This window comes from Pseudorca crassidens, chromosome 1 (genome assembly GCF_039906515.1).
Source record: "Pseudorca crassidens isolate mPseCra1 chromosome 1, mPseCra1.hap1, whole genome shotgun sequence".
NCBI lineage: Eukaryota > Metazoa > Chordata > Mammalia > Artiodactyla > Delphinidae > Pseudorca > Pseudorca crassidens.
The window spans coordinates 185,483,028-185,491,174 of NC_090296.1; the positions used below are offsets into that span (position 1 = coordinate 185,483,028).

At 36.6% G+C, this 8,147-nt stretch overlaps 1 protein-coding gene and 1 non-coding gene across 2 annotated transcripts in view; both read right to left on the reverse strand.

Moving 5' to 3' along the window:
* DNAJC1 (DnaJ heat shock protein family (Hsp40) member C1) overlaps positions 1-6,199 on the reverse strand; it is a 363,633-nt gene extending 357,434 nt beyond the window's left edge. Inside the window, exon 1 of the mRNA XM_067702975.1 lies at positions 6,079-6,199. The gene's annotated coding sequence lies outside the window, so the exon portion shown is untranslated. The remainder of the gene's footprint in view (positions 1-6,078) is intronic.
* Positions 6,200-6,583: 384 nt separating this feature from the next.
* TRNAN-GUU (transfer RNA asparagine (anticodon GUU)) lies at positions 6,584-6,657 on the reverse strand. The gene has a single exon. It is a non-coding gene; the product is annotated as a tRNA-Asn (tRNA).
* Between the last annotated feature and the right edge of the window lie 1,490 nt (positions 6,658-8,147).

The following is an 8,147-nucleotide window of genomic DNA, read 5'->3' on the forward strand; positions in this document are numbered from 1 at the left end:
TGAATAGACTGGGATTATGGGTTTGGAAGAGGAAGAGCACAGAGGTAAAGTGTCACTATATAAGGGTACCAACTGTCAATGTGACTTGTCACTACTGAGGTCCTTGTTCCCCTGGCTGAGGCAGTGTTTGTTGGGTTTCTCCACTATAATGCTCTTCTTTCCTCACCCCCACCCCCGGGGAACCTTCCATATTGTACTCTTTGGAAGAAAATCACTATGCACAGCACACACTTAAGGAGTGGGGAGTTATGCTCCCCCCGCCCCCCCTCCCTGAGCGCCTACCTTCTTAAAAAATTAAATGTCCTTAAGTATATTTCTTAAATAAGTAGGCCACTGGAAACAATTGCATCAATATCCTATTTTCTTATATGTTTTATAATAGGTCTTATATAACAAGGGGAAACAAATCCCCTAAATATAATTTCTAAGATTGTGGTAAAAATATACATTACATAAATTTTACCATCTTAATCCTTTTAAGTGTACAGTTCATAGCATTAAGTACATTCAGTTTGTTGTGCAACCAATCTCCAGAACTCTTTTCATCTTGCAAAACTGAAACTCTATACCCATTAAACGGCACTTCTACATTCCCCTGCTTCCCCCAGCCTCTGGCAGCCACCATCCATCCTACTTTCTGTTTCTGAATTTGACTATTCCAGGTACCGCATATGAGTGGCATCATACAGTATTTGTATTTTTGTGACAAACTTATTTCACTTAACATAATGTCATCGAGGTTCATCCATGTTGTAGTGTATGTCAGAATGGCCTTCCTTTTCAAGGCAAAATAATATTCCATTGTATGTATGTTCCACATTTTGCTTATCCATTCATCTGTCAATGGACATTTGGGTTGCTTCCACATTTTAGCTACTGTGAATAATTCTACTATGAACATGGGTGTACAAATATCTCTTTGACACCCTGCTTTCAATCCTTTTGGGTATGTACCCAGAAGCAGAATTGTTGACTTTTATAGTAATTCGATTTTTAATTTTTTGAGGAACCACCATACTATCTTCCATAGTGGCTGCACCAACTTATGTTCCCACCAGCAATGCACAAAACTTTCAATTTCTCCACATCCTCACCAACACTTGTTATTTTCTGCTTGTTGTTGTTGTTGTCTTTCAGGATAGCCAACCTCATGTATATGAGGTAATATCTATTGTGGTTTTGATTTGCATTTCCCTAATGGTTAGTGATGTTGAGCTTTTTCTCATGCACTTATTGGCTGTTTGTATATCTTCTTTAGAGTTTCTACTCAAATCCTTGGCCCATTTTTAATTTTTTTTTTTGTGGTTGAGGTGTAGGAGTTCTGTATATATTCTATATATATATATATCTGATATTAAATCTTTATCAGATATATTATTTGCAAATATTTTGTTCCATTCTGTGGGCTGCCTTTTCACTCTACTGACAGTGCCCTTTGTTTGCAAAGAAGGTTTTAATTCTGATGTAGTTCAATTAATCTATTTTCATTCTTGTTGTTTGTGCTTTTGGTGTCACATCCAAGAAATATAACCACATCCAATGTCATGAAGCTTTCCTCCTATGTGTTCTTCTAAGAGTTGTATAATTTTAGATCTTACACTTAGGTATTTGATTTACTTTGAGTTGATTTTTATATGTGGTGTAAAGTAGGGGCCCAACTTCATTCTTTTGCATGTGGATATCCAGTTTTCTTCACAACATTTATTGAAAAGACTGTCTTTTCCACATTAAACGGTCTGAGCACTCGTTGAGAATCATTGACCATACCCACAAAGGCTTATATCTGAGTTCCCTATTCTCCCTCAATGTTAATTTTAAGAGAGAAAAAATTTTCAAGATTTTATATACAGTATGAGTTCAGGTATTATTTTTATGTTATAAAAAATGTTATTTAACAAATAAAAATAATGCATGTTCATTACAGATAATAAAGAACTTACTTATAGAAAGTAAAGTATAAAAAAGACAAAAATCACTGATAATCTTATTTTGGTGTATTCTTATTTTGGTGTAATCTTATTTTGGTATAGATCTATAAATATTTCTTGATGGTATTCACCATCAAGAAATATTTGTAGATCATCTATGTAAGTAATTCAGTCTCATTACAAAATTGGGATCATGCTTTTTGATAGTTTTGAATCTACCTTCTTATACCTAATGCAATATTTTAACATTGTCCAAAGGCTTTTTTTCCTGAAACACATTTTGTAAATGGCTGTATAGTATTCCAATGTTTAAATAACATACCATAATTTATTTCACCATTTCCACTAGGGTTCCATATTTTATCTTGTTTGTAATTTCTCACTATTATAAATAATGTTGCAGTAAACATCACTGTACTTAAATTTGTACATATACTTATTATTATAACCTTAGGCATACACTACTTTAATAACAACAATGAAGAATTTTGCTAGAAGAAAGTAAAACTTTGCTCTAGATTCTTATATGTTGGCTCTTTCTAGAATGGCTTTCCTCAGTGGTATTCAAAACTGACTTTCCACAACTTTAAACATAGCTTTTTATCACAGAGATTAGATTTTCCTTTATAGTTATGCATACTTTCAAAATAACAGGACCACTATTTGTGTTCCTCCAATGGTGGACTCCAGATTAAAATTCTTAAGATTTTAGAATATATCATTTGGGAAACCAAGGAGTCATCATCTCTTACTATACCTTTTGATCTCAAATCTCACCTTGGTTTTAAAGTTTAAAATGTATTTTCAAAACTAAAAAATTAATTTTAATGCCAAAATTTCTAGAAGGTTGTTTTTGTTTAATGTTTTTTAATGGGTGGGGGTAGAAGTGCATTTTATTTGCTTATAGACAAAAGTAAACACTTCAAATAAATAGTAAATTTCTCATATTTTCTGGCTTAATAGCACAAATTAATTTGTCCCAAGTCTATCGTAGATGATTAAGTCAAAAGTGAGTAGGCACGGAAAACTGATTTCTCATTTCCATTATTTTTCCCAGTCTTTATGTGTAAATACTTATCTGATAGGGTTTGGTAGCAAATTTATTTTTGAGTCCTGATCTATGACAACTTAAAATTCACATTTCAACCTAATAATCCATATGTTTACAATTTAAAAGTTACATTTTGGTGACTGGGATAAACACAAGAGGAGGTTTCTGGGATGCTAACATTATTTTACATATTGACCAAGATATTGATTACAAAGGTGTGTTTATTTTGTAAAAATTTCTTCAGTTGTACTCCTAATGATTTATGCACATTTCGGTATGTATTTAAGCTTAATAAAGAGTTTCTTTTAAAATTATATTTTAAGAGTTTTCTTAAGGATATGAGTCTCTACATTTTGTAGTTTAAATACTGAACAATGAAAATTCGAGTGGCTTCTCTTAAAAATTTAAGCTATGAGAACAATTTAAAACTGAGCTGTGTACTACGATTTTACAGATATAGTTTATTCTCACATCATTCTTGTAAGTTCAACAATTATTTTAAAAAGAGTGGATATATGTATAACTGACTCACTTTGCTGTACAGCAGAAACACATTTTAAATCAACTATACTCTAATAAAAATTAATTTTAAAACCCACAAATACATGTAAAATAACACACACACACAATTTTCAGTATGCAAAAACACAGACTGCATGGACACCACCAAAGGGGCTCAACATGAAGCACTTTAAATGAAGTGCTGCAGCTGATAAAATTAACATTCTTAATTATTTAAAAGGTTTCAACTTCTTAAACTATTTTCTAGTTAAATGCATTATGGCTTCTTCTACCACCAATTTACCCCTGCTCTGCTGGTTGTAGCAATAAGTTGAACATTTCAGGCATCACCTCCACCAAAATTCAGAGAAATAAAATTAAAATTCATGTTGGCATTACTCATTAGGATATATTATGAATGCAGAAAAAAGGTAGTTGTGTTTCTCTGGCAGCTTAACGTCTTATTCCCCCTAAACCTTGTATCATATGACATCAGATACAGGTGTTAACAAATGAACACAGAAACATATTAGCCATGTGGTCTCCTCCCAACCTCCATTATCTAAAGAAATGCTACAATATAAAAAACACTTTAAATTATTATTTTAAATCACATGACTATTACCTTCTCTAACAAGTTTGCATAAACCACAGCACTTGATTCACCTTTTACTGCATTACTTCAGTGAGTTTCCCTCTGATTTTATATATGAAGTTTAAGTATACAAATGTTTATCAGGAACATATTTACATGCTCAGATGCTCAGCAAAGCCTTTTAAATGCACTTCAGCCTTTAACTAATGTCCTAAATGATCTCAACATATTCTGGGCTTGGTTGGTACTACAGACCCAAGAAACTAGGAACAAAATAACGCTCGCCAGAAATAGCATTTATTACAACATCTATACCCAATACACATTGTACAAAGCCAACACATCCATAAATAATTAAGCAACTAAAAAAAATGTTTCCCACCTATCTTATCTGTATGCAACAGCCTAGCATAAAGAAATTCACTAAGTACCTGCCCACATAATAAAATCAACTACTTACATTAGAGGGCGGTTTTGCAGTCCTCATCCCACCTCCATTCTCATGTAATCCTCTCTCTTTATTTTCTGGCCACTAAATCCCATTAATTTCCCAAATAGGGTGAAGTAGAACATACTTAGAAATTTAGGATCAAGTTTAAAACTACCACCTAGGCATCTGTCAAGTGTAGATACTGGTATTCTCTCACAAATGGGTCCTAAAATAGGGGTCTGTCTGGGCTCCCCAACTGCCAAACATCAGCCTGGGGTCCAAGAATCCCTAGACACCAGATTAGCCCCCATCGCTTGGCTTGAACCAATTCTTCTTTCTCTTTCTCTTCCATATTTTCTCTGGGCTATTCCAACCTGCCTTTATTTCTAATCTTGTCTTCTCTACACAAATGCTATCAAACTGTTTTCCAAAGACATGTTCCACATGAAGATTTCATGTTCCCACACAGTTTTCATTTCAATAAAATGAAGCGGCACATGACTTAATGCCCTTTCGTATTCCATGAATATTCAGTGGGGTTTTTTCTTTCCTTCGTGAGATTTGGAACAAAATATTAATGAAACTTCAGAAAAACCAATTAAAGTATCACCTTTGGTTTTAAATTAACGAATCAATCAAGTAGCTCTATTTTAGAGGAGAGAACTTCTGGGTAGGTAGTACAGGAGTGAGAAGCATGGGCTCTGAAGCCTGACAACTCGAGTTTAAATCTGCACTGTGCTGGGCACTAACTGTGACCAGGCAAATCACTCAATTGCACGGAGCCTCAGTTGGCTCACCAATACAGTGGAAACAATAGGACCTCCCTGGGAGAGTTGTTGCACGGATCTCACACTTTCATCCAGGAAAGCACTTAGAATCGTGCCTAGCAAGTAGTAAGCACTCAAAAAATGTTAGCCTTTATTAATATGCTAACGTGGGGGAAAACATAAAGCAGAGCATAACTACATACTTGCAGGAATAAGACATACCACTTTCCTCCAGAACCGTCTTTCAAATTAATCTGTGGCCAAGACTAATTATTATGGTGAAACTGATTACGTCACCAAGGCAGCATATATTTAGAGAACAAAGTACAAGGTAACGATTTTGGAGAGTTTTGCATTTTTTGTGAAATAAATGGTAATATGCTTATAGAATGTCGAAGCAAAGTATGTTAGCAGTTTCACTTTAATCTTTCTCATAATTTGGGGGTTTTTTAAGTGTAACAATGATACAGTTGTAAAAAAAGTTTTCTCCCTTTCTGAATATATGGGACATTTTGCAGGTTTACTCTGTTCTCTATTAAATTCTAAAACTTTAGTAGAAAAAGTAAACTATAATATACAAATGCTCTTACAATAGTGTCCACACAAAGGCTTTATGACAAACATTTCTTAGTTTACCGATGCGAGGGTTAGTCTAAGTTAAATTATGGGAATATTTGTTTACGCTGACGGGGAACAGACGAAATGCTGCACAATTCAACATTAGTTTAAAAAAAAAAAACCAACAGATAAAAAACCTGGAGCGTTTTAAGTCAACGTACAGCTTGACCTTGACACTAAATACATACATTCAGTCGACCTCTGACATCGCAGGGGTCCTGAAGCAGAACCAGGCCAGCTCGGGCCTCGCCTGGAGACGGGGCGGCGAGTTCGAGGCCGGAACGCGGCGGCCGCCCGGCCTCTGCGCGCTCTGGGCGCCGCTGCCTGACCAGGGCCCGCGGGAGCCCGGCCAGGCGGGGCTGGGAGCTGTGAGACGGGGGTTTCGGGAAAGAGCGAGGGGGAAGAGGGCCGGAGTTTAGGAACCCAGGGAGTGGAAGCGAAAGGATGCGGTGGCCTTAAGGAGCTGGACCCACACGCCTGTTCGGGGCGGCAGGAAGCGCCCACCCTGCCGCCGGGGTTGGAGGAGGGGCCCCAGCGCGCCCGGAAGCTGGAGAGCTACCCCCTGCTGGACCGCGAAGTGAGATCCGCGGTTTCTCTTCTCCGGACCCTCGAAATCCACGCCTGCGTTGCCCAGAGGCCTCAACTCCATGATTTATGCAAAACTACCGGGCACCCGCCTGTAAAAGGGGTAAGCGTCCCTGGGTGGGCTCGAACCACCAACCTTTCGGTTAACAGCCGAACGCGCTAACCGATTGCGCCACAGAGACTCTGATGTGGCGGCGTTCTCCAGCCATAACCTTTATGAAGAATAATAAAGGCAGCGTGTGACTGTTCGTTTCTTTTCTGCTCCCTGATGCCTATCATTAAAATCAGATTTTTCCACTTAACATTTCTAACCCTTTAACTCTATTTTCCACCTTTAAAGCATATTGGAAAACTATAAAACACAGCAAGATCAAGCAGAATTTCAGATTGCAACGTGTATTAAAATACTGCTGTTCCCCCCCACCTCCCCACCCCTCCCATTTGGAACGTTTTGTTTCAGGGAGATAACTATTTATTATGTTTGTTTTATAGGGAAATAAAAATTTTAATCTTTAATCTTATGAGTTGAGAAACTTTCCTTTTATTTCAAACTCTTTGTCCAGTACTTTGCTCACTCATCTTCATAATTTACTTGCGTAGCATTCCCAAGGTCATCTGAATTGTATTTGCCTTGTTTATTTTTATTTTCAGGTATTATTAAATACGTATATGCACTTCCTATTTGTTGTGTACTAACCTATAGTACAATTACTTGTCACTATTTTTTTTTTGTTACTTGTAAAGGACATTGGGGGAAAAGCTACAGTCACATTCTTTCATCCCTGTACGCTGTAGTTCATTGCTAAATCCGCTCTTGTTTTTTCCTTGGAATTAGCCTGTACACCCACATTTGAGCCATGCCACTTAAAACGTACATTTCATGGGATATATATAACCCAATTTGAGGAAAGAGAAGTTAGAGAAGAAAAAAAGTATGATTTATGACTAACGCCTGAAAATCCCTAACACAGAAACACCTCTGGCAAACGTTACATCCCTGTAAATACCCTACATGAAAATCTTACCCTTTGTGTGAATAGTTCCTGATGCCTTTTGAGGTACTCTTCAAAACTCCAGGCACTTTTTTCTCCTATTCCCGCCTCAGAGAACTGCTAGTTTCCACTTGACAACTCTGTACTTAAACTTTTAAGTTACTAAATTGCTCTGTCCAGAATCCCTTGAGAAAGAATTCGTATCATGATTTATAGAAGTTGTATGCGACCTGCCTTAGTCCAGTCAACATTTTGAGTTCCTGTGGCTTGTTAAGACAACTTAAATTGGCTTTGGAACCAATTAGTGGAGTTCCTTGAAAGCGCTGAGATATCAAACAGCTGTGAATTCATACCAAGCTGTACCACTCTGGTCTCAAAAAACTTTTAGAAGTGCACTTGAAAATTTTAAATTTGAAAAAAAAAAATCTAGGAAGCACTTATAAAGAATATATAATGAGTCTGATTTCGTTATATGATGCTACGTTCATACTTTATGTTTTATGTACCTGTTAATGTGAGCTAAATCTATTAGGCACTGGTTTTTCTTCTCTGAATACCAAAATGAGTATTCTCTCCTCTGCTACTGTGCTTGTGACTATTCAGTTAGAACAGACTGCAACTAGTACCTCACCACCCCTTCATTCAATATTTACTCTGCTGCTTAGAATATTAGGAACAGT